Genomic DNA, 27,826 nt, shown 5'->3' with positions numbered 1-27,826 from the left:
AGTATGTCCATCTTCATGCTCTTTGATGAAATGCCTTTTTAGTATGTGTACACTGATGCTCCGTCTAATGATGCATGACTCTTTGTACCTATTCAGTTGTATATTCTCCACATAGTCACAGCCTCAGGTGGGACTGGCATGGTCATAACTTTGGGTTTTGACAGGCCTTCTAATTGTCAGTATTTTATTGATAACTTTTCCTCTGATTCAACTATCGATGTAGTTTAAAAGCTTCACTGAGAAAGAAACTTGAGAGGGAAGTTTTGATAACCTTGACTGGCAAAACATCTTTTATCTCTGTGGCTTTTAGTAACTCTCTCTTCTCCACAGGTGCCTTTGCCTTCTTGATTGCATATTTTGATTATTTACAAAGTGCTTCCATGTGGCATAGCATCAAACCTGAAGTATATGAGTCATGAAATATTTAATTTGTAAGTGTGAAATATCAGGTTCAGTTTGAAAGTTATACCTTAGGAGCCTTGCTAATCAGCCCTGAAGACTGTTTCCTACATCTAAGGTTCGGTCAGACTTTGGGGATGGGAGTTCCTATACTGTTTACAGTAACGGTGGCATACACATTCATGTTTGATCAGTGAGCTGCCATCTCTCTAAGTTCTTTGCTAAGGCTTTAGTTTATCCTGCTGCCTCCTGAAACAGTGGCTCACTGGAGATGATGGATGAAACCCACAGGTGGTTTTGGTATGGAAATTTTTTATGCCTCCCAAAGATGGAATTATAGGGCTGGATTTAAAGCAAATTGAGCATCCTAAATAAATGTCTTCAGTGTCTTCCTGCTGAAATGAGAATAAGATGCAGAAACTTATTACCATGGTCAACCAAGTCCTGTGATGTCTGGCCCCTCCCTGCTTCTTTAGTTCCATCCCATGCTACCCAGCCCTGTTTTCATTTGTCTGAAATCAACAGAAATGCCATAGTGCTGTCATAATTACTTTGTCTTAGAATCTTTGCATTTGCCTATCTACTTTAGGAATATCTCCCTTCTCCTCCCATGCTTGCAAGCTTGAGTGCTAGGTTGCTTCAGTTGTGTCTGACCCTTTGCAATGCTATGGACAGTAGCCTACCAGGCTCCTCTGTCCTTGGGATTCTGTAGGCAGGAATACTGGAGTGGGTTGCCATGCCCTTCTCCAGGGCATCTTCCTGACCCAGGGATTGAACCCTGCTCTCTTGTGTTGGCAGGCAGGTTCTTTACCACTACTACCACTTGGGAAGCCGTCCTCATCTTTTACTCCAGTCAGGAGCATCCTGGGTTTCCTCCCAACATCGCAAGCTCCCCTATGCCCTTTTTATTTGGCAGATTCTATTGTAAGTGTAAGTGTTAGTCGCTCAGTCGTGCCCGACTCTTTGCGACCCCATGGACTGCAGCCCACCAGGCTCTTCTGTCCATGAGTTTTCCAGGAAAGGATACTGGAGTGGGTTGCCATTTCCTTCTTCAGGGGATCTTCCCCACCCAGGGATCGAACCCGGGTCTCCACTGCAGGCAGACTCCTTACTGACCGAGCTACAAGGGAAGCCAATAGAAAAGCCAGTAGAAAAGATTCTATTGCAGTGTTGTCTGTTTCCCAGCTCATTGAAACGGGGGACCTTGGCTCATTTTTGACAGTTTTCCCACGTGTTGCCTTGTGGTTCGTACCTAGGATATGCTTAATCTACACTTGTTGAACCAGTGAATGGAGTTATAAACAGAGAGGATGGGGGAAGAATTTGTTAACTCATGGACTTAGACTAAGTTTATGCTAAAAATCCACTTCCTCCACAGAAATACACAGCAGGTAAGGAAATGATCTTTCTACTACAAGAGTTTTCCTTCATTAATAAAATTATCAGTACTCACTTTTTGTTTGATTCTGTAATGTGAGGACAGATGCTCTGAAACCTGAAGAATCTTGGAACTTTTGTTCTGTGGCATTGAACTTAAAGGTCAATAGTTATTTAATTTTAAAATTAACTTTTTCATATGTAAGTGATCTTTGAGATGGCATGAGTGAAAGTCTCATCATCAAGGGGAGTGTGAAGATGTCCAGGATCAATTATAATTCAGAGATTTATATCCATAAATTGCTTTTTAAGAATCTGGTGTATAATTAGCCTTGCTTCTCTTAAGGGTCTAGTTAGAATTTTAGTAAATTCCTAGGGGACCTCATAGATGGCCTTGGTTTGCCACTGAATGCTAACCACTTTCTAAAACTTCACAGGGCAGAAAAAATACTCAGTTATGCTAACACACTCAAATTTTTTTTTTAATTAGCTAGAATAACACTTTATTATCCACATGTAAGCTTAGAAAATTTCTCTTACTTCAAATGAACCTTGATACGAGCATAACTTGACTTAACACCGTGAAACTGAGAGTTTTTAGAAAATCTTCCAAAATTCTCTGCATCAGTGTCCCATCTAGTATTTATATGAAAGTAATATGTGATGAATTGTGACTGATCCTTCACAGCAGCAAAGTTCTCCAAAAATTCAGCCAGGCAGAGCCATTTATAATTGATTGGGGATTTGGGAAAACCACCAAGGCGTTTGTGCAGCAGTAGAAAGCCGTATTTCAAGTCTAGAAGGAAAGTAGGGATTAATTGGAAAAGTAGGTAAATATGAGATATAGCTCACAGGGCACACCTATTGCCGAATGGAATGAGATGGGGTCTTGTGCATGACTGCAACAGAGGAGAAATATTTAGCTCATTAGATAGGTGCATGTCTCTATAGGGTTAGTGTTGATGCTACCGGTGTCATTTAAAAAAAAAAAGAATCTAAAAAAAGTCAATCTTTACAAGTCAAGGCATTCAGTTCTCAGGAATTGATGAAAATAAATGTTGAAAAAGAAACTGATCTACAATAACATCCCTAAACTTACAAATCCACTTCAACTCCATTGATTCTGTTGTAAAATGTACAACTTCTTGGTGCCCGCTCAGATGAGGGGGATAAAAAAGAAGCCACACATTCAAATTAAAAATAATCTGTCTGGACAAAGATAATTGGAAACAGAGAATATCAAGGGCAGGAGAAATCTGGCAAGGGGTAATGTCCAAAAGCTCTCCAGGCAGCATGTGGAAAGGGGGGTAGCACAGCCAGTCTGACTTGAGCATCTCCCTGGGCAGGATAGATGGTCGGCCCTGGGCAGACTGGCTGAATTGATACCTGAGGCACATTTGGTAATAACTCCGTCAAAGAAAATTGGAGCAAGCTGCAAATGAAACTGTCTTTTGAGAACAACAGCACTCTGTTCAAGGATGTTGCTAACTAAGACTGTTGGTGAACAAAAACATAAAAGGAATGAGGCAAAACACAAGACTGACTGGACTTGGATGGTGTTGCTCAAGAAACAGTATTTTCCTAAGAGGATGGTTAAAAGAGAACAGTGGATTGATGATCTCCATCCTCTTTTACTCCTTCTCATCCCCTGTCCTGGGAGATCCTTCATTAATTGAGACACCTTAAAAGCTAAGTAAGCAATAAAGGGCTATTAGGTTGTACCTGCTTCCCTGCAAACCTTCCCTGCACTTAATTCTAGGCAAGTGAATTTCTTGCAGCAACTGTAAGGCCATCATTGTCTAAGAAGTCCCCAGCTAACACTGTCGTTTACGATTGCCAGGTTAATGGGAGGTTGGGTAGCATTTTATTGACAGTGTTCACTGCCATTTCTGCTGTAGAATTCATTTCCCTGAGGTTCATTTACGCAAGCAAATCAGTTCAGTGGCATCCTCCCTACAGGCATCCCCATCCATGAGAGGGAAAGACTGTGTATAATCTTCCATGTCATCTGAACCTGAAATGAACCTGCCACTTTCTATCAGCATGACCCTAGGCAAGTTTTGCACATTATGAATTTGAGATGCCTGCAAGATATCCAAGTAGCCAAGTCCAAGGGGCAGTTGGCCATATGGGAGAAGCTCAAGAGAAAGGTCCAGCTTGGAAGACTCATTAGCATAGAGATTATAATTGAAGACTTGAGCTCAGATTGAATTGCCTAAGGGCAACATGTCTAATGAAATGGGAAAGGGCACCAGGAGTGTATTTAAATTTTCTTGAGCAAGTTTTTATTGGGTCTTTATACTAATGAGCCAGAAAAGTTGTCCAGGGCAGTCTTGCTAGCATTTGAATAGGTAATTGATTCACCAGTCTTGGGCCCTCACTTACACCTCATTCCTGGGTTCAGTGTACTCCTGGTGTTCATTACTCTAGTTAAGCTCACTCAGCATTGGGGCAGCTGTGAGATGTGCTCATCTTCTGGTTCAGTAGCCATACAACACATATAGCAGCAAAGGCTGAAAAGCCAGCCACCCTCTGCTCAAACAGTAGGGAGAAGTACATCATGCCTTGAAGCCCAAATGAGGCAGATTGGCAAGTGCTGAGTGGATCTCCTGAACTTGGAGGGTGCCCTGACTCCCTAGGCCCCTCCCTCAGTGTTTCTGCTCCAGATTCTACTTGAAAGTATTCTGTGAAGGCAAATACCTTCCATTATCCTTAGCAAGGGGATAGCCCTGGCTCTCAGATATGTAAGGAAGAAAGTTTCTCACTGCCATATGTGGAGCTCAAGCTTTCAGGAGTGGAAATTTTAAAAGCGAGCTGCTTATTTATTTATTTACTTGGCAAGCATGCATCAAAAGCCTCTGCGTTCGAGATACCCTATTGTCATTACAAACAAAGTCTCTGCTTTTAAGGAATTCACATTCTAGAAGAGATATACTATAGATAAATGAAATAATTACAAGTGATTAATATTCTGGTAGAAAATAATTGAGGAATCTTCTTAGCTTCCCCGGTGGCTCAGCAGTAAAAATGTCCGTCTGCAGTGCAGGAGGCACAGGTTTAATCCTGGGTTGGGAGGATCCCCTGGAGGAGGTCATGGCAACCCACTCCAGTATTCTTGCCTGGGAAATCTCATGGACAGAGGAGCCTACAGTGTGAACTGGTAGGCTACAGTCCAGGGGGTTGCAAAAGAGTTGGACGCAACTTAGCAACTTAGTGACTAAATAACAAGAAATCCTTAGCCTAGGGACGGCCTCGTCAAAGAGTGGACGTTTAAGCTGAGTCCTGAAGGATGCAAAGGGGATAGATTTAGGACAATCGAGAGCAGTTAAACAGTTACAAAGGCCGTGCTGGAGAGTCTTTGGTAATTCTAGGCAGCGAGAGGTGTGTGCCGTGTGTGAGATGTCTCCCAGGCTAGTGACCCTATGACAGGTGACAGCAGTGACCCAGAGGGCAGTGGTGGCATTGAGCTTTCCGTGGTTTCCGTTTGAATTCTCATTTCAAAGGCATTGGGTTCAACTGTGAAAAACTTCTGCCTAATGAGTCCATCAGAGAGGTGGTTTGTTGTGTGCGTGTGTGGGTTTTTAAAGAAGCTGGGTGGCAAAAGTCTGTCTGTAGCTAGGCTGAGACCTTTGAAACTGACACTTAAAAAATACGTGTATACAAATTCTTCTAGACGTTTGGATTTAGTGCTGCCATTATGGGAGACCAGTGGACGTAGGTACCGAATACTGATCAGAGACTTCCCTCAGATTTGTCCTCTCCACTGCAGCAAATGTTCCATCCAGAGCACTGAGCCAAGAGGGCAATCCCAGTTCCATTGTTTCTACTTGGATTTCCTGAGGGCCACATCCCAGGGAGGGCAGAGCAAAAAAAAAAAGAAAGAAAAAAGCAGGGAGAGGGAGAGACAGAGAGAGAGAGAGAGATGGGAATATGTGCAGGCATTGTGGAGGAGAAGGCAATGGCAACCCACTCCAGCACTCCAGTACTCTTGCCTGGAAAATCCCATGAACGGATGAGCCTGGTGGGCTGCAGTCCAAGGGGTCGCTAAGAGTCGGACACGACTGAGCGACTTCACTTTCACTTTTCACTTTCATGCATTGGAGAAGGAAATGGCAACCCATTCCAGTGTTCTTGCCTGGAGGATCCCAGGGACGGGGAAGCATGGTGGGCTGCCATCTATGGAGTCGCACAGAGTCGGACACGACTGAAGCGACTTAGCAGCAGCAGCAGCAGCAGCAGCAGGCGTTGTGGGGGATTTGCATGGGATTTACATAGTACTTGATAAGCTGAAATCTGGTCTCCGAAAATTTTCAAATCAAAATTTTATCACGGCTACCAGTGTAGCCATTTCTTACTATTTCCCTGTCTATTTTATTCTTTCACTCACATTGACTGTGATGCATGTATCTTTTGGTTAGAAATGTACAGCTGCGATTCAGAGCATCAAAGAAGGAAAAAGGGGGAAAATCTGAGTCTGCCAGAGACCATTTCTTGGCAAATGAAGTTTGCATTCAAGTGTTTCAAGTCTAGTCACATCTTTCTCTGTCCTTTAGTGGAAGTGCCTGTATTTGGGTTTTCTTGGAAGCTCAAGGAAGCCATATGTGTGACAGGGGGAAAAAAAGAAAGTTGTGTAGAAAGCTACTTGGATTCAAGTTCAGGCTTTGGTCTTTGTGTTGTGCAATTTTAGATAAGTTACTTTGTCTGTTGGGACCTCAGTTCCTTTGTTTGTAACTGAGGATAAATACAAACTTCAGAGGGCCATTGTGAAAATGAAACAACATGTACTATGAATGTAGCACTTAGTATAAGGCTAGCAATTCATATTGCTGACTTGTTTATATGAACTGTCCTCAAGCCATATCATGGGCGTGGTTTTTGTCTCTGAAATTTGATAATGAACACTGTTGTGGCTGCAGAGTGTCAACTGCAGTGACTTGGGGACCCCAACACTCTGTGTTCACTAGAGTTGGGGAGTGACTTAAGCACTTAGGTTTTCTGAAGAGCCGTGCACATCTTATAAGTACTCACATTTGCACTTAATATTTAATTAACACATGCATTACCTTCATTAGAAGCAATTAGAGAAACAACTTCAGGTAAAGACAGTTTGTGAAATTTCTGGATGTGGGGCCATTAGACACATGTTTTCAGTCCTTCGAGGATTTCTTACAGGATGTTTTACAGTCACTTTTTAATTTGCTGATTCCTGCTAATTATCAGAACTTTTACCTGAAACAGTCACAACGTTGGCATAAGGTTAGATGTGCTTGTTCCGTTTTATTTATAAGTAGATCTGGGGCAGATATGGAATATGAAGCTTGATTCTTGAAAATGCTTAAAACATTAACTCCATTTTGTACAACTTTTTGTCAAAATGACAATCCCATTAAGGTGATAAAATCAAGTTTGCTATTATTTAAGAGCTGTCTTATTCACCTTATGAGGAATCATGTTTTTAATTTACAAGACAATAGAGTAAAGTTTTGCCTAGTTAAAGTTTGAAAAAGTTCAAATCTCCTTTTGGGGCAGTAGTTAGCAAACTCGAATGTACATCAGAATCGTTTGGAAGGCTTGTTAAAGGGCCCCTATTTCTGGGTCTCTACCTTTAGAGTTTTTGATTCAGGGTATGTAGTGTGGGGCCCAAGACACTGCATTTCTAGCTTGGAAGGAGGGGCCCTGATGCTGAGTTTAGGGACTGTATTTTGAGAATCACTGCTTTAGGGAAACTCTGTAAGGGGTTATGCAGGGGACTTTCCCCATCTTGTTTCCTTGTTACATGTATGTCATGGTTGAGTACATTGCTTTTTGCTGAGAATGTGCATTTCTGTTTGTCTTCTCTCTAGAATTGTTTCAAATTGGGAAATTGGATTTATGGTATTTGGTAGGAAGGTAGCAAGATATGAAACCCATATATGTTGCAGGATAGGGGACCCCTTCCAGGACCCAAGAGTGAGCTCTTGTCTGACCTTGGAAGTGAATTGTCCAAGGAGACAACACTAGCTGACAAAGCAAGAGACTTTATTGGGAAGGGGCACCGGGGCGGAGAGCAGTAAGGCAAGAAAACCCAGGAGAACCACTCTGCCATGTAGCTTGCAGTCACAGTAATGGGTTTAGTTTCCGGGTTGTCTCTGACCAGTCATCTTGCTTGGCCTATGGTTGTTCTGACTCAGGTCCTTCCTGGTGGCATGAGCCTCTCTCACCCAAGGTGGATTCCAGAGCAAAGGATTCTAGGAGGTTGGTAGCATATATTATGGACTGGCGTCTCCTCCCTCCTTTTGGCTGCTCCCAGTTTTTCCAGTTAGTTTTCAGCATCAGCACCATGTTCCTCGTTTGGACCTCCTGTTGCAAGACCACTCATGCAAGCAGTGACCATTGTGTCTGGCCAAGGTGGGCAGTTTCAGTCAACAGTCCCTAACATATAGACAGGTTTTAATGGGTGGAGAAGCTATTCTTTCGATGAAAATAGGCTTTAATCATTTTAATTATCAGTGGGAATTTACTTATTTATTATTCATTCATTCAACATGTATGTTGGGGGGACTCTTCATATGTACCCAGTATTATTCTCAGCATTCTGGATACTTCTTGAATTAAGAAGACAAAATCACTTTTCTAATGGAGTTTAGGCATTTAGGTGGCACATGGGAAGGGATGGAGGGAGCAAACAGACAATAAATCATGTCAAGTAAGAAGTGTCCTAAAGAAGAATAAAGCTAATGGGATTACAAAAAGTGGTGGTGAGGGAGGGCAATTTTACAAAGGGTAAAAGCCATTGAATACCAGACCACCTGATCTGCCTCTTGAGAAACCTATATGCAGGTCAGGAAGTGACAGTTAGCACCAGACATGGAACAACAGACTGGTTCCAAATAGGAAAAGGAGTACGTCAAGGCTGTTTATTGTCACCCTGCTTATTTAACTTATATGCAGAGTACATCATGAGAAACGCTTGGCTGGATGAAGCACAAGCTGGAATCAAGATTGCCAGGAGAAATATACCAGAAATAACCTCAGATATGCAGATGACACCACCCTTATGGCAGAAAGTGAAGAAGAACTAAAGAGCCTCTTGATGAAAGTGAAAGAGGAGAGTGAAAAAGTTGGCTTAAAGCTCAACATTCAGAAAACTAAGATCATGGCATCTGATTCCATCACTTCATGGCAAATAGATGGGGAAACAGTGGCAGATTTTATTTTGGGAGCTCCAAAATCACTGTAGGTGATGACTGCAGTGATGAAATTGAAAAGACGCTTACTCCTTGGAAGGAAAGTTATGACCAACCTAGACAGCATATTAAAAAACAGTGACATTACTTTGCCATCAAAGGTCCGTCTAGTCAAGGCTATGGTTTTTCCAGTAGTCATGTATGGATGTGAGAGTTGGACTATAAAGAAAGCTGAATACCAAAGAATTGATGCTTTTGAACTGTGGTGTTGGAGAAGACTCTTGAGAGTCCCTTGGACTGCAAGGAAATCCAACCAGTCCATCCTAAAGAAAACCAGTCGTGAATATTCATTGGAAGAACTGATGCTGAAGCTGAAACTCCAGTACTTTGGCCACCTGATTTGAAGAACTGACTCATGGGAAAAGACTGTGATGCTGGGAAAGATTGAAGGTGGGAGGAAAAGGGGATGACAGAGGATGAGATGGTTGGATGGGATCACTGACTCAATGGACATGAGTTCGGGTAAATTCTGGGAGTTGGTGATGGACAGGGACGCCTTGTGTGCTACAGTCCATGGGTTCCCAAAGAGTCAGACACGACTGAGCGACTAAACTGAACTGAACTGAAAAGCCATTGAGATGGCTTCCAACATAGCACGCTCAGAACAGATCTCTTGGTGTCTGTACATGAAATGAAGTCTCTTTCTCTCTCTCCCAACAGTTCTCATAGCAAATGACTTTCCAGTGCTGTATCTGTCCTTCAAAGAGGTCTGGGCACCTGCTTCAGTGACATTCGTTCATCAACACTATGTACTGAGTGTTGTGAGGCAGACAATAAAAAGAAGCCTATAAGCAGATGGACTTGATAATTTCAGATCATAAGTGCTTTGAAGAAGAACTTGATTGAGTCCTGAAAAATGAGGCCATTTACATAACAGGGGAAGCAGAAGAGCAGGAGGCACAGGATTCCACGGCAAGATGGACTGAAGGAGAATGTGTCTTGGGCACAGATCCTGATTTTTCTTAGTTCACATGTATCCTTCTGGTCCATGCATCCTTTGATGGGGGTGATGGATGCCTGCGTCTGTTCTGGGCTTTCCCTTTAATATCCCCCGCCATCCCACTGTCTTGCTCTCATTTCCATTTTGTCTTCCTTTCTGTAATTCTTTTATTTCTTATCCTCTTTTTTTTTTTTCATTTTTCCATTACTTATGTTGATGAGGATTGTGTGGGGGACTTTTTAGGATGGATTTCACATGGCATTTATGTATTAATAAGCTTATTAGTTTGGGGACTTCCTTTCTTCTTTGCCTCCGTAATTATTTTTTGTAATAAATGCCCGTTTCATTTTCTAAATTTTCCCTTCAGCCCAGGAGACCTTATATACAAAAGGTATTTCTCATCTTGTACCCTGATACAGTGTTTGCTAAAATATACACACAGAAAAAAGTCATTAAACAGGAAAAATAAAACAAAAAGGAAACCAGTTGTTTCATCTGTTCAGAGAGGCGTCCAGCCAGAGTAGTGAGTAGTAATTGCAGTATTTTGTCATGGAAGTCTTTGGTTGTAAATAATACATTTCTGTTTTTTGGCCTACTTTTGTCTTATTGTTCATTGGAGGGCCTTGCTTTGAAAAGCGCAGCTGAGGGCTTAGTCACGGGAGCGTGAGTTAGAGAGAATTATGGGGCAGCTGCTCTTCGCTGTGTAAGAGTTTCCAGGTGTGGTTGGTGCAGAACTGAGGCTCAGCCAGAACCGAGCCTGTTGTCAGGGTTTATCTTGATTAAGGGACTCTACAGTGAGCGCTTTTTGCTCTCCAACCTTGAAGATGGCTCACTATGCTTTGGTATACTCATCTGTAAAATGGAGTTAATTGGGCCCACCTCATTGGGTTTCTGTGGAGATTAACTCAGGATGGTGGTGATGAGAAGAGTTCACATTTTGAGTGCTTGAAATCCACCAGGCAAATGCCAGAGCACTTTCCATTCACCGTTTCCACTGCTGAGATCAACACTGCTGCCCTTTTGCTCTTCTTGGGGAACAGATGGCATGGAAGGTTAGGTGAACCACTCAAGGGCACCCAGGTTAGTGCAGTGCCTGATACACATGGAGTGTTTCTGGAAAGGAAATTGCTGCTGCTGTTGTTCTTTAGATTTAACAAAAGAGAGACATAGTTTGAATATATTTCAGAGTATAAGAGATCTGATACCTAATATGTGCTGTTTTCTGTTTATATAGTTGTCTGACTCCATTTCATAACACTAATTTTCATCTTTGTTTTTCTACTGATAAAAAATCAGTTTAAATTTTTTGTTTTTACCAATTTTTTTTTCCTCCTGTAAATGCTCTGAATATGGAGATCCTATCACAACACAATGTCTGCTGGTCCTTCTTTGTGTCATCTAGGAAGACTCTTCATGACTCCCCTTTAGGGATAGGGGAACAGACATTTTGTATAAGTCAATGAAGATCCTTCAGGAAATTATGACTGTGGATATTCCTTCTACTTCTCCTAATTTTTAGCATCTTCAGAATCTCATTTGGCTTACTTGGAACCAGAGCCAATTTGTACGTGACTTTTAATGTTCCGGGTGGGTTGGACCCAAGAGTGTGAGGGCAGGAAAGACTTGAGTCTGTATCTGAGCTCTGTTTATAAAAGTTGCCTCATCTTAGGAAAGTCTCTCAGTGTTTTAGCATCTCAGCCTTCATAACCCAAAAGGGGCTGGTGGGGATGATGACAGGATGATAATGTCCATCTTGTAGGGTTATGTTAATTAAATACACCTTTGTAGGTTAAGGACACTGTAGGCTTTTATTCCTCCTCTCAACTTACATACTTCATTCTCTGTGTGTTCTACTTTTCCCTCAATGCCTGTTTCCTTTACAGTGTTCCTTCCTGCCTTCCCTACCCTTCCATTCTTTCCATCCTTCCACCTGTCCAATAGTCTATCTACTCACTGCCCCCCCCCATTCGTCGTGCCATACACCCATCCATCCATGCATCTGTCCATCCATCCATCATCTATCCATCTGTCTATTCGTCTGTCCAGCCAGCCAGCCAGCCAGCCACCCCCCACCCCTTCTTCAACTTTGAGTTTCAGTTTTACCAAACGCTGCTTTGCACCTTTGGCCTACAGCAGTGAACAAACTGTTGCCAGTTACAGTGCCCTGGCCACCTAGATGTCACTCGATACCATGATCTTCTAGATAATATGGTTTTCTTATTTTATTGTGTTTATTTTCTGTCCTCCCCTCCACCCCCTAGATGTTTTAGTTAATGCTCTAAGTGTAGCTATATCCCCAGTGTCTAGAACAGTGCCTGGCACGGAGTGAATTCTCAACAAATGCTTTTGAATAAACAAATGGATCCCTACTGAAACGTTTAACATGCAGGCAAGTTGAGATATGGATGAGCTTGCTTTTTCTAAGGACTTTTTTTTTTTTTAAGAGATTTTGGTAGTTTCAGAATTGTTGTAGCAGAAGATAACTATGAAGTTTGCAAATGATGGCCTTTGTAGATTTGGGAGTTTCTTTAAAGTATGTTGAAATTGATTTTCTGGGAGAAGAGAGGAATGCTGAGCTGATGTGATTCTGGCTTCCCACACCCAGCTTCAGTCAGACTGGTTTTGCTTTTCTCTGATTTATGTATCTGGCTTCTACTTAAGATCTGATTTGAAGAATGGTTTCCCCTACTGAAAAGTTTTATTTTAGATTAGAAAATTCTTCAAATGCAACACTGTTCTGGCAGTCTCATGTTTTGGCCACTTTCTGACCTCCTTCAGGCATTTTCCGTATCAGAGCCAAGATGGTATTTTGAAGTATAAACCTGACCACCATGTCACTCCCTCAAAACACTACAATGGATTCGTGTTAATAATAAAAGCAATATCTGCTGTTTATTAAGGCTTACTAAGTCCATTCTGAGCATTTTCTGTGTATTGACTCATTGGATCCTTTATACTGTAGAGAGAGTCTTCTAAATCCCCATTTTACAGATGAGGGAACCAGATTTCAGAGATGTTAAAACTTGCCCAAGTGACACAGCTGGCAATTAAACTTAGAAGAGAGACAAAATAAGGATATTAAAAGTTCCTAAACTTTTTGTGCCTGGACCCTTTCTGGCACTCTGGTAAAACCTATGGAAACTGTCTCAGCATATTATTTTTTAACTGTATAAATTAGTATTACAAAGGAAACAATTATATTTAAATGTAATGTGCAAAATATTTTAAATAAACTTGGAGCTTATGGATCACAGAAGTAATATATGAACTTCTTCAAATGTATTGTTACGAGATCTAGAACTAGGCACAGTAACTCCATAATTCGTAAGTAGTGATAAATGTGTATGAATTTCATGGTGTCTGCAAAACCCTAACAAGATAGGAAAATGGATTCTAATTTCTATGAGTGAGAAAGTAGCAGCTATTGCTATAATAGCATCATGATTTGTTGCCTACGTTCATAATAGAAGGAAATGCTGAATTTTAGTCAAAAGAGAGTAAAGATAGAAATGTAATTTTTACCCATCCAAGTTCTGAGACCCTTGGAATATAATCCTAACAGTAAGTCCTTCCCTGTCTTGTACCCTGTGGCTTGGCCTCTGCTTACCTTGCCAGACATGTATCTCCTTCCACGTTAGCTTCCCCTTTGCTCCCAATCACACTGCCTACTCTTGGTCCCTCATATGCCTCTCCATGAGACCTTTGCACATACTGGATCTCCTGCCTGGAATGTACACCCCCTCCTTTCTCACTCTGTTAAGTTTTTTCCTCCCCATCTTGGTACAGTGTCTCTTCCCCAAGGAAGATCTCCTTGGTCTCCCCTCCAGGTCACAGAACCTCTTTTGGGATCTCCATGCTCCCACGCAGAACTCCAGGTTTGGGATTCTTTGCGTGATCATTTGATCAAAGTCTGCCTTTATATAGAGTTTAAGCTTTCTGAGTGTATTTGTTTGCTAACATCACCAAGTATTGACTAGGTGGCTTCCGCAACAGAAATTTATTTCCTCACAATTCTGGAGGCTAGAAGTTGGTTTCCAGCAGGATTGGTTTCTTCTGAAGTTTCATTCCTTGCCTTGTAGATCGCCTCCGTCCTTCTGTGTTTTCACATGGTCTTGCCTCTGTGCCTGACTGTGTCCTAATTTCTTCTTCATATAAGGATACCCTTTGTATTGGATTAGGACCACTCTTATGTCCTCATTTTAACTTAATCACCTTTTTTAAGACCTTATCTCCAAATACAGTCACATTCTGAGAATGCTGGGAGTTAGAACTTAAATGAATTTGGCCTGCATGGAGGTGGAGCACAATTCAGCCAATAACACGAGTGAAGGAGAAAGTGTGTTTCATTCTCCACACTTTCCCCATCATCTAGCATCTAGCACTTAACCCAGAGTTGACCATCGATAAATATCTCTTGGGCTTCCTTGGTAGCTCAGCTGATAAAGAATCTGCCTGCAATGCAGGTTCAGTTCCTGGGTTTGCAAAGATCCCCTGGAGAAGGGATAGGCTACCCACTCCAGTATTCTTGGGCTTCCCTGGTGGCTCAGATGGTAAAGAATCTGCTTGCAGTGCGGGAGACCTGGGTTTGATCCCTGGGTTGGGAAGATCTGCTGGAGCAGAAAATGGTAACACACGCCAGTATTCTTGCATGGAGAATCCCCAGGGAAAGAGAGAAGACTGGTGGGCTCCATGGAGTCACGAAGAGTGGACATGACTAAGTGACTAACACACACACAGACACACACACAGACACACACACAAATATCTATTAAATGAATGAATATGGATGCAGGTATAAATGAATGAAGTATACTTTGTTGGCCATTGAAACATTAAAAACCCATGCCTTTTTATCTCATGTTCTAACATTGAGCTTATCCTTTTTGGATTCTATTTTTCACTGTTCTGAAGTGAATCCATCTGATCTAGGAATGTCCAAATCACATTAAATGGAAAATCTCATGTGCCTATACTTGTCTACTTGATTCAGCTCTAGTAGCATTACTCATGTAATTAAGTCACAGACTCGGAATATTTAAATTTCACTTCTGGGCTGATTAGTTATAACCTGAATGTTACTCTGTTCTGACATGCAGCACGTTGACTTTGGTTGTTAATCAAATCGCTGTGTAGTTGTAGAAAGCAGGGTGTTAGCTTCTATGAGAAACTAATTAGATTGAAATTGGTTGAAGCAGCTATTTTCTGGGATGATTGCAGTCCCTTTACGCATGCCTTTTTCTTTTCGCTCCCATGTAAGTACAGGTGGCCACAGTAGTCTCACATACAGAATTGAAAAATGTAACACAGTGCTGACAGTATAACTTCTAGAAGTATATTATCGTGTGATAGGCTGTGATAGTGGGATTTAAATTCTGTTGGATTTCAAAAATCAAGGTTCTTAGCATTTTTATCAATATAGCAGCAAACTGGGAAGAATGAGCTGAGGGATATACTCAACATGGGACTGGTGGGTTCTTTATTTTTTTTTAAGGTTTTGCATGTCTAACCTGCATACATGCATGCTAAGTCACTTCAGTTGTGCCTGACTCTTTGTGATCCTGTGGACTGTAGCCCTCCAGGCTCCTCTGTCCATGGAATTCTCCAGGCAAGAATACTGGAGTGGGTTGCCATGCCCTTCTCCATGTGTAACATAGGCAAAAATATTTAAGTCAATAAATTCTTCAGGAATTTCACATGTTCCGATTTTTTCCACTTTAGTTCCACCAAAGTCATCATCTTCTAGATAAGATAGACCTTTCAAAAAGTTTTGTTCCATTCACAGCTGTCATTTTAGCCCACAATTCTTTCAGTTGGACCTCTTTGATCTCCAGTAGAATATGGACACACTTCAAAATTCCCCATCTGTACTCTTTGGGATCCAATTTCCTCAAGCAATTTACTGCAGGACCATGTTTAGGGTCAGAAGATGGATCTGCCTGAATTTGACACCTTATAAAAGTATTAAGTTCGTATCATATTCACTCCTAAGTTGTCACACCCTAGAATAGTACACGTTGTTGGGATATGCCAAGACCTTTGTAAAATCCAGACACTGTGTTTTCAAGATAAAAGGCTAAAAAAAGAAGCCATCTTTGTTTCATGTCAACATTAAAATTAGAGTACTCAATCAATACAGCTGATGATTTAAATGTAGCTGAGGGGATCTTGAGTGTAGTTGTTTTCCCTAATGTTCCTGAGTACCGCTAAAAATAAATTAAAAATAAATAAATAAAATTAAAAAAATAAAAACATAATAATAAATGAAAGTTTTTTGGTCAAAGAGCACAAGCACTCTAAAAATGCTGTTATTCGTTGTGACTTTCCAGGTCGGAAATATAGTGTGCACGCTTGCACACATTTCCCCTCCAACTCTTTTTTTCTTAAGGGACTGGTATCCTGAGAAACATACTTTGAGGATGGTCTCTGTAGACAGTCTAAAATTAGTTCACGCATTTTGTTGCTTTGGGGATATTTCTTAGAATTTCATCTATTACCATTCAAGATATCATAGAATTATATGTTGGTATTTCACAGGCATCATTCTAAATTTAAGTTTTTAATGCAGACCATTACAGTGGTTAAAGTGTAAGTTTTAAAACTATATTTAACAATTAAAAAAAAAAAATCTCCTCAAAGTTTCCTTGTTTATTGTTGCAAGTGTCAGAAAATCAACTCCAACTGGCTTTAACAAAAAATTGTGTGAAAGTGTCTGGAGAGGGATTTATTAACTGATGAAGAGTGTGTCATCAAGATTCAGCCCAGTTCTGTCTGCAGAATTTTCTGGCCCTCTGCAGTCACTTGATCATTAAGGAAGATCTTTGCCTATCTAAGGAGATGGACTCTCGTAGGTTTGCTCACTTAGTGTGTGCAGTGGCTATTGATATATATCTATATATATTTCCTTTCTTCCAACAGAGCCCTAGATTTAATTCTCATTGGTCTGGTTTGGGTCCTGTGACTCCCTGCCTCCTCCTTCCTCCTACTCCTGTGTGGGCAAAACTGGATTGTGTATCCCGTCTTATGCCGAGGGGTGGGAGCTACCCCATTGAAAGTCCATGCACAGAGCAAGGAAGGGGACGCGGGATATGGATCCCTAGGGAAAAATGGAGGTACAGTGGCCCAAAGAAGCAGAAATGTATGCCTGGCAGGTGAAAACATCAGGTATCCCATTTGCCTGCCTTCAGGCTTGTGAGTACTCTTTTCCACTGAAAAATGAAAAATCCAATGAAAAAGATTTCAGTTAATTAAGTTTCTAGTTAATTAAACTGCAGCTAATTAAGTTTGTTAGCTAACTAGGTACTGATGAAGTAAACAAATAGAAGAAATGTCACAGAAATAAAATCAACATATCCTGACAGTTGATTCTGTGTGGGAAGCAAGTGAGAGGGAGGTTTCAAGGATAACTTTTTTCCAGATGATATGACTTTGACCATGAGGATTTCTTGTCTGTGAGCTTGACCACCTGGGGTACCATGTTTGTACCATCTTGGCATCACTGTAGCCTGGCATATAGTTAATTGTCAGTGACTTTTTTCACTGTTACAGAATTAGAGGATTGGGATTTTTACTTATTTATTCTTGGTGAGAAGTCATGAACTGAAATAAGGGAGCATAGGGGGAAAAGCAGATTAAGGAGAAAAGATGCTGAGTGTGAATTTGGAAGTGAGACGCACTTGACCTATATTAGTGGAACAGTGACAGTTGGGAGCATGGAACTCAGGTCCATTTGGTTGTATCCTGGGAAAATCCAATTTTAGCTGTAACTTCAGTTTAAAGCAAAATTTTCCCTGGTAAAAGTGTAGGCATATTTTCTCATGAGATGCAGGAGGTTGGGTGCTGTATTAAGGAAAAAGACTATTCAAAGGAAGTATTCATGGGTTATTTTCTCTTAATTGCACTGATGTGTTTCCCAGTGTTTCCATTTGTGAGTGGCAAATTGTGTTCATGCCACACTTTAGTGACATTAACATCTCACTGCCTCAGTGAATACAATTTGGGGTACAAAAATTATAGTCAAGGAAAAATTCACATTTGTTTCTATTGTAATCAGCTGAACTTCAACTCTTTTCCTAGGGCTAGAAAAATAAAACTACAAACAGAGCTGGAAATGGGTAAATAGTTTCTTCAGTAGTTCTCAACGCTGAGACTCCCTATTTTATATTTAATAATAAATATTTTTAGTATTCCCTTTATTTTCTAAAAATGAAACTAGTAGATAATATATTTTTAAATATGCCTGATTCTTCTCTCTCTGTTTATTATTATTTTTTGTTGAAGTATCATTGATTTATAATGTTTTATTAGTTTCAAGTATATAGCAAAGTACTTCAGTTATTACATATGTGTATATTCTGTTTCAGATTCTTTTCCATTATAGGTTATTAGAAGATAATTGCATATGGTTCCCTGTACTATAAAGTAGGTGATTGCTGTTTATCTATATTATATATAGTAGTGTGGATCTGTGAACCCCAAATTCTTAATTAACTTTAATTCGTCTAATTCTTTAAAATCATGTACTTATCTAACCCTAGAAAATAAAAATGGAAGAAATTTATAACAAATGAGGCATGTTGCAGGATGGAGTGATGCTTCAGCACAGGTTTTGTAGAGCATCACTTCTCTTGAGAATTTTCTAAAATGCATATTCTGATTCTGCGGCTCTGGGGTGGGGCCTGAGATTATTCATTTCTAACAACCTACAAGGAAATGCTGGTACCAATGCGTTTGATCCCCACTTTGGACAAGAATACTCTGAAGAACATAATAAGATATCAGATGCTTGCGCTTATACACAAACTCTTTATGAATGCTTCAGCTATGAAACCCGCTGCTACAGATGCATTGAATAGGCTACCGTTGCTGTGGGTGATACCACGTTTGAAATGGTAAACAATCCTTAGTAAAGTTCCCAGCAAAGCGGAATAGCAGTTTCTTCTCATTTTAACACAATTTTACATGCTGAGTATATTAAGACTGTAAAGCAAAAACAGAAACGAAAAAATATTATTTGCATTTTTGTGAACTGAAGGAGGTTTCTAGGTTTGGAGGCTTGGCATTTTGTTTCCTACCCGCTAGGGCAGTCCTGTATACGTCATGGCTGTATATTGTCACCCTGCTTATTTAACTTATATGCACAGTACATCATGAGAAATGCTGGGCTGGATGAAGCACAAGTTGGAATCAGGATTGCTGGGAGAAATATCAGTAACCTCAGATATGCAGATGACATCACCGAAAGTGAAAGAGGAGAGTGAAAAAGTTGACTTAAAGCTCAGCGTTCAGAAAACGAAGATCATGGCATCTGGTTCCATCACTTCATGGGAAATAGATGGGGAAACAGTGGAAACAGTGTCAGACTTTATTTTTTGGGCTCCAAAATCACTGCAGATGGTGATTGCAGCTACCATCTTAAATTGAATTAAATTAAATTTAATTTATTTTAGTTAAAAGCATCTTAATTAAAAGACGCTTGCTCCTTAGAAGGAAAGTTAAGACCAACCTAGACAGCATATTCAAAAGCAGAGACATTACTTTTGCCAACAAAAGTCCATTTAGTCAAGGCTATGGTTTTTCCAGTAGTCATGTATGGATGTAAAAGTTGGACTATAAAGAAAGCTGAGTGCCGAAGAATTGATGCTTTTGAACTGTGGTGTTGGAGAAGACTGTTGAGAGTTCCTTGAACTGCAAGGAGATCCAACCAGTCCATCCTAAAGGAAATTAGTCCTGAATATTCACTGAGAGTACTGATGTTGAAGCTGAAATTCTAATACTTTGGCCACCTGCTGCGAAGAACTGACTCATTAGAAAAGACTGTGATGCTGGGAAAGATTGAAGGCACGAGAAGGGGATGACAGAGGATGAGATGGTTGGATGGCATCACTGACTCAATGGATATGAGTTTGAGTAAACTCTGGGAGTTGGAGACGGACAGGGAGGCCTGACGTGCTGCAGTCCATGAGGTTGCAAAGAATCGGACATGACTGAACGGAACTGAACTGATGTCAGTCCCAAGTTGGGCAGAGATTCTCCCAGAACTCTCAGATCCCACTCCTGCCTCTCAGTTGCTCCCTTTCCCTCTGGATTCAGAAAACACCCCATAGATTTCCAAGATGCCCCTTGTGAGCAAGTACCATCTGTGAGGACTTCTGAACCCTAAGACCCGTACACGGGAGCAGGCCACAGGGACAGTCACAGGTGTGGTATCACTCCCTATCATTTATTTAGGCACATTGTCCCATGATCCAGGGCCCGTGGGTAACAGAGATGGAAGTCCTTTCACAGCACATGGCAGCTGAAGGGCACATTCTTTTCGGAGGTGTTTTCCCTGCTGTTCACTTTGTTACCCTGGTGATTGGGGGAAGTTGCTATGGCCGTATTTGCTGCTGACAGATTTGTTTTGCCGTGTGTTGTGAGAGGGTGTTAAATCCAGGCCTGTGAAGAAACTGAAGCAAATGGAGATAATTTTGGGGGTGGGGTGGAAATAAGCAATGGTAACTTCCTGGTAACCACAGCCTGAATTGTTTTTCCAGTTTAGTTTTTACCTCTCCCAGTGGCCCTGTATTTCCAGTGTCAGAGACCATGGGTATCCTCCTGACACAGAAAAGGAAAGAGCAGTTATTCAGGGTGATATAATCCTCTGAAGTCCTACCTTTGTTCCATACAGTTCCGTTGAGTCTCATTCCTTGGTTTTAATAGGTGTATTGCAAGAAAGATTTATTGTCAAGGAACCACCACTTCTGGATTCAACGTTACTGACTCAGATAGGTTCTTAACTTAAAAAATCTTAATATCCTAATCCTCAGACAAATTTCCTTCTCTCTCGTTGTGCTGTAAGAAATACATACAATGAGGATGATTTTTTTCCTCCTTTTGATATCAAGCATTTTTTAATACCACTGGAGTATAAGAACCATTGGATTATATACATTTTAGAGTATTTGAAAATAAATTACAAACTTGAGAGAAAAATTAAACAGCAGGTAACAGTGTGCCTCATCTCACCATCAGAAATGACAACTGCAGACAAGTATTTCTTCCTAAACTTTTTTTAATATAAAAATAGTATAGGCACATGTTCACATTTTAACAGAATCATAATAGTTCCACCCATTTTGTATGCTACTATTTTTATTTCATGTTATAAAGTATACATCTTAATGATGTTTCATATTAGCACTGATTTTTTATTAATAGAAAACTTTGAGATACTCATCGGTTTACAGGCCATTTCATGAGATAGATACCTTTGACACTTGGCCCAGTTTCCTCCAATGGTTACATTTTGCAAAACTCAAGTCTAGAAACAGAAATGGTTGAGAACAGACCTGTGGTTGCCAAGGCGGAGGGGTTGGGGAGGGGTGGAGTGGAGATTGGGTTTAGCAGATGGAAACCATTATATATAGAATGGATAAACCACAAGGTCCTACTGTATCTAGCAAGGGGAAATATATTCAATAGCTTGTGATAAGACAAAATGGAAAAAGGATATAAAAATGGATGTATATATGTGTATGTACATTTATGTACATATTATAAACATATATATGTATAACTGAATCAGTTTGCTGTACTGCACAAATCAACTCAACACTGTAAATCAACTATATTTCAATTAAAAAAGAAAAAGGCTCAAGTGATTAGAGGGTTGGAAATTTCATTCCGTGCCACTGACTTTCAGGGAGAAAGAAGTAGCTGGAGATGAACTCTATGAAAACTTTTGAACTGCAAGATGTGGGGAGCTTCCAGGTTAGTGAAAACATCAGGACGACACACTATTAGCGGGCAGGGAAGCTCCACACATATACACACCCTCTTCTCTTTGGCTGTTCCTTGGTTGCATCTCTTTATATTTAACCAGTAGCAGTAAGTAAAAACCAAAAAAACACCTCTAGTGTAATATCCCATCACAGATATGACACTGATACAATCTGCCAGTTTTGTTACAGTTTCTCCTATTGTGTTTGTATTCATTTGTGTGGATACATGTACTTGGTTTTGTAAAGTTCGGTCACCTGCGTATGTTTGTGTGTTCACCTCCACAGTCAGATATGAGCAGTTTTGACATCACAACTAGCCCTCCTTCTACAGCCACACTCATCTCCCTCCTGCCTCTACTTCTAAGCCCCCATAACCACTCCTCTAGCTCAATTTCTAAAATTTTGTCTTTTCAAATATTTTGTTACTGCAATATTACATGTTAACATTTTGGGGTGCCCATCCTGGTTCTCTGGAGATTCATCCACATTGTTGTTAGTATCAATATTCTGTTGCTTTTCAGTTGCTGAGTAGTATATCATGATACATACACACATACTATTTATATACAATATATATGTGTGTACATCAACATATCATTACATATATATATTTAGATGTATGTACGTATACGTGTTGGAAAAGGGAGTGGCACCCCACTCCAGTACTCTTGCCTGGAAAATCCCGTGAACAGAGGAGCCTGGAAGGCTGCAGTCCATCGGGTCGCTAAGAGTCGGACACGACTGAGCAACTTCACTTTCGCTTTTCATTTCCATACATTGGAGAAGGAAATGGCAACCCACTCCAGTGTTCTTGCCTGGAGAATCCCAGGGACGGGGGAGCCTGGTGGGCTGCCATCTATGGGGTCGCACAGAGTCGGACACGACTGAAACGACTTAGCAGCAGCAGCAGCAGCAGCAGCAGCAGCACGTATATGTGTATATATTCTATGTATTCCACAGTTTGCTTAACCATTCACCTGTTGAAAGACACTTTGGCTGGATCCAGCGTTTAGCTGTGAGAAAGCTGCCGTGAACATTCATGTACAGTTTTTTTGTTTGGTTGCTTGTTTTGAATACAAATTTTCATTTTTTTTTCCCTTGGGATAAATACACATGAGTGCAGTTGCTGGTCAAATGTTTAGTTTTATAAGAAACTTGCAAGCCCTTTCCCAGACTTGTGTCCTTCTCACCAGCAGTGTGTGAGTATAATCAAATTTTGTCACATCCTTACTAGCAGACGCTGTTGTCACTGTTTTAATTTTATCCATTCTCATAGGTGTGAAATGATCTCATTGTAGTTTAAATTGGTATTTCCCTAGTGCCTTCTTATTAGTTCTTTATTACTGCTTATAAGGGCTTCCCTGTTTGTATAGTGGTAAAGAATCCTCCTGCCAATGCAGGAAACATGGGTTCGATCCCTGGGTTGGGAAGATCCTCCAGAGAGGAAATACTTTTGAGGGGGCAACCCACTCCAGTATTCTTGCCTCAGAGATCCCATGGACAGAGGAGCCTGGCAGCCTCCATGAGGTCACAAGTCGGACACAACTGATCAGCTAAACAATAGCAATAATGCCTAATAATGTTGAGCATCTCTTCATGTGCTTGCCGTCTGCAGACCTTCTTCAGTCAGATATCCATTCAGGCCTTTTGCTCATTTTTTTAAAGTGGACTTTTTGTTTTTAATGTTGATGTTTGAGAGTTCTTTATATGTTGTAGATACTAGTCACATATGTGATATGAAATATTTTCTCCCAGTCTGTAGGTTGTCTTTTTCTTTTTCTTCACGTGGGTTTTCATAGAGGAAAAGTGTTAAATTTTGATTAGGTTCAAATCATCAATTTTTTGGTTTTATGAATCAATATTTTGGTATCAAGTCTAGTAATTATAATAGCAAATAGCACTTGCTCTACATCTAAAGATTGTTGCATTTTTTCCCCTCTAAAAGTGTAAAAGTTTTACATTTTACATTTAAGTCCTTGATCCATCCTGAGTACAGTTTTGTGTGTGGTGTGAGATTATGTCAGTAGTCTTTTTTTTTTTTTTTTGCCAGTGACTGTCTACTTGTTCTAGTACCATTTGTTACAAAGACTAATCCTCTGTTTGAATGCTTTTTGTACCTTTGTCAGTCAGGCATGTTTGTGCAGGTCTGTGTCTGGGTTCTAGATTATGTCCCATTGGTTTTTGTGTCTTTCCGTCTGTCCTCATTATTGTAGCTCTGTAGCAAACCTTAACATTAGGTAGAGTGATTCCTTCCACCTTATTCTTTGTCAGGATTGTTGCAGCTCTTCTAGGGCTGCTTGTTGCAGGTGGGTCCTCTTTTCTGGTTTTGCATACCTGTCCTTGGTGTTCATTTTCAACCCTGGACTCAGTGTTCTAATTTTCTCTCCAGAGATTATTTTGTTTTACAGAGGGAACATTTCCTTTTCCCAGGAAATCCTGTCTTTTATTTTTCCTTACTCAGTTTTCACAATTAAAATTGTAGATGGCAACAATTTTATTTTTGTGCACCTAAACCTGCTGAACTTTTCAAGGACATTGCCATAAACTCATTCGGGCCTTTTTTTTTTTTTTTTTTTAACCGTCATCTACTTAGATACTTGGGTATCTAACTTCTTTCGATTTTGTTCAGATTTATCTACATGATTGGGAATGGGGATGAAGAGTGGAAATTAGCTATTGACATTCTCACAGTATTATGTTCAAAGGCAAGAGGGTTTTGCACTGGAATCTCAGTGAACTTGAGCATAAATAGAAGTGCTCAGGGTCTGCCAGTGTTTATTTAAACAGAAAGTTTTTTGGAGTTATCTTCTTTGGAAAATATTTCCAAACAATATGACAGCAAAATGATAGTGTAAATTGTAATGTCTGTCTCAGTTAGATTTATAAACATAGGAAGAGTTTTTTTCTGAAAAAATGTTTGAGTTGTTCATTTAGAGTGAAAATTATTTAACTCATATTATAAAATAAGGGCAGGATGAAATAATGATTTTATCTTTGAGAGTCATAGGTCCTTTGTTACTTGGCAGGGAATTGAAGGGAACAGCTTGTTTGGGGCAGATGTTTTTAGATTGTGGTCTGTGAGTAATTCCCAGGTCTTTGGAAGAAAGAAGGAATACATTCAGGGAGAGATGATTTAGAAATATTCTTAGTTCATAAATAATGGAATGGGTGCTCTCAGGTGTCTCTGATCATGCTGTAGCCGATAAACCATGGAGTACCTAAGCTCTCTTCTCAAAGTTCCTGAGACACTTGTGCACAGAAGATGAATCAGAGTGCAAGCATGTAGAAGGCTTTGTCCCCATGGCCCCCTGTAGACCTTGGTTAAGCATGTCTGGACCTACGGACCTGTGGGGAACACCTTTCCTGAGCCCTATCAGGCAAACCAGGCATCAGTTCTTTGGCGCTCAGCCTTCTTTATGGTCCAACTCTGACACCCATACATGACTACTGGAAAAACCATAGCTTTGATTAGATGGACCTTTGTTGGCAAAGTAATGTCTCTTGAGTTTTAATATACTGTCTAGGTTGGTCATAGCTTTCCTTCCAAGGAGTAAGCGTCTTTTAATTTCATGGCTGCATTCACCATCTGCAGTGATTTTGGAGCCCAAGAAAATAAAGTCTCTCACTGTTTCCATTTTTTCCCCATCTATTTGCCTGAACTGATGGGACCGTGATCTTCATTTTTTGAATGTGGAGTTTTAAGCCAAGTTTTTCACTCTTCTCTTTCACTTTCATCAAGAGGCCCTTTAGTTCCTTTTTGCTTTCTGCCATAAGGGTGGTGTCATCTACATATCTGAGGTTATTGAGATTTCTTTCAGCAATCTTGAGTCTAGCTTGTGCTTCATCCAGCCTGACATTTCTCGTGATGCATATAAGTTAAATAAGCAAGGTGACAATAAACAGCCTTCATGTATTTATTCCTTTCCCAATTTGGAACCAGTCCATTGTTCCATGTCTGGTTCTAACTGTTGCTCCTTGCCCTGCATCCAGATTTCTCAGGAGGCAGGTAAAGTGGTCTGGTATGCCCATCTGTTTAAGAATTTTCCACAGTATGTTGTGATCCACACAGTCAAAGGCTTTGGCATAGTCAATAAAGCAGAAGTAGATGTTTTTCTGGAACTCTCTTGCTTTTTCTGTGATCCAAGGGATGTTGGCAATTTGATCTCTGGTTCCTCTGGCTTTTCTAAATCCAGCTTGAACATCTGTAAGTTCTCGCGGTTCACGTACTGTTGAAGCCTCACTTGGAGAATTTTGAGCATGACTTTGTTAACGTGTGAGATCAGTGCAGTTGTGTGGTAGTTTGAGCATTCTTTGGCATGTCACATGTCTGTGACAATTCTAATATATATCCCTGGTTGTCCCAGTATAATTAACTATTTACTCCCTTTCACTCTCAAGAGGGTACATGTTTGGATGATATTACAGGCCCCGTAGGCTTAGCACACTTAAGTCCTAAACAAATCAGAAGGAAAGTATTGGTGACAGCACAAGGTGACCTCCCTTAATGCCTGGGGGAGGCTACCCTAGGCCTCTGTCCGCTAATGTGCCCTGACTGAGATAAGTTAGGCACAGCGCATGGGAATCTAATGGAAATACTTACAGATCTGTTCTACGTTTTCTCATGAAAGAATAGGAAGCATACAAAGAAAAAAGTATGAAATGTTAAGGTTTTTCCTACGCATGCCTTTCCACCTTTTCTACCCATATTTCAAAGGGGGGAATCTTCGAGGTCAAGGGAGAAAAAGATTCTGTCTCCTTCATCCCCCTTCATCAAGAGAAGAGTCAATGCCAGAATATCAGCAGCATCTTGCCACGCTCTCTCCTAGAGCCTTAACCATGTTACTGCCCGAGAGCCATGGAAACTTGGGAGATGGACAAGATTCTGCAGCCCCTTGCAGTCAGACTTCTGACCGGCAGAAAGCAACCACTCCCCCCACCCCAGTCTTTGAGACCACCAAAATGACCTTTGCCCTCTCCGGCGATGGTAGTCCTCTTCTTACTGGATGGTAGAATGAAGGTGGGAGATATGAGGGGTTTTCTTAAAGCCACATCTATCTCCTGCTCTTCAGGAATAGTCCCCAGTTCTTACCATTATTTTGCCTCTAAGGAATGGGGTGACATGATGAAACTTTCCCACAAGGTAAGGGTAGCATCAATGCCTCCACTCTTGTTAGGTATAGCATGTTTAACAGTACTTTTTAAACACATAAGTAGTGATACCAACAATTTATGTATCTCAAAAAGTCTCATCTTAGCAGGAAATGAAACTGATATCTTAAACATTTCATTAGAAAGTGTTTGTTGCTATTAATGGCACTCTCAGTAAGGAATGCATACAATATTTGACATTTGAGCAGTAAAATCCACACATTTCTCACTGAACTAAAGAAGATAGAGTAGAATGCAGATATGGGAGGACTACCTTTTTTGTGAATGTGCCTCTGATTCATACTGGTTTATGTGAAAAAGAGAAGAAAATAATTAGCAAACCTGAACGCTTGATTGTTAACGTTTCTTGCTTTATTCTTTCTACCCTTTTGGGAAGTATACTGGAGTGTTTGAGGACCTCTGAGCAAGAGTGGGGACATTAAACAGTTACAGGCCTTAAGTCATCTGTCCAGGTAATATGTAGAACCCTCTGAAGGCAGCAACCTCCATAAGGTCTTGTGGGTTTGATTTGTTCTCCTTTCTTTTTTTTTTTATTATTTATTCAATTTTGACTGCACTGGGTCTTCATTGCTACACGTAGTTTCCTCACTGTGGAGGCTTCTCATTCTGGTGGCTTCTCTGGTGGAGCACACGCTCTAGGCATACGGGCCCCAGCTGCTGTAGTACAGGGCTCAGGAGTTGCTGCTGCTGGGCGCTAGAGTGCAGGCTCACTAGCTGTGCTCTCGGGCTTAGTTGCTCGGCGGCCTGTGGGATCTTCCCAGACCGGGGGTTGAACCCATCATCCCTTGCATTGGGAGGCGGATTCTTATCCACTGCATCACCAGGCAAATCTTCTCCTTTCTTTTTGATGGATTTTCTGATTAGTCCAGGGGAGGCTTTCATTAGCCCGTGGGAATGCTGTTAAGGAAACAGTGAGACGTATCCAAAAAATCCCCAGGGAAACATCGATCACAGTT

The 27,826-nt window shown here is 40.7% G+C and overlaps 1 protein-coding gene across 16 annotated transcripts in view; it reads left to right on the top strand.

Moving 5' to 3' along the window:
• The window catches only part of MAGI1 (membrane associated guanylate kinase, WW and PDZ domain containing 1), a 643,929-nt gene that overhangs the window by 303,467 nt on the left and 312,636 nt on the right, over positions 1–27,826 (top strand). The window lies entirely within an intron of this gene.

This window comes from Oryx dammah, unplaced genomic scaffold (assembly GCF_014754425.2).
Source record: "Oryx dammah isolate SB20612 unplaced genomic scaffold, SCBI_Odam_1.1 HiC_scaffold_9, whole genome shotgun sequence".
Classification (NCBI taxonomy): Eukaryota; Metazoa; Chordata; class Mammalia; order Artiodactyla; family Bovidae; genus Oryx; species Oryx dammah.
Note: the sequence above shows the minus strand (reverse complement) of the source record. Positions and strands in the feature narration are given on the sequence as shown.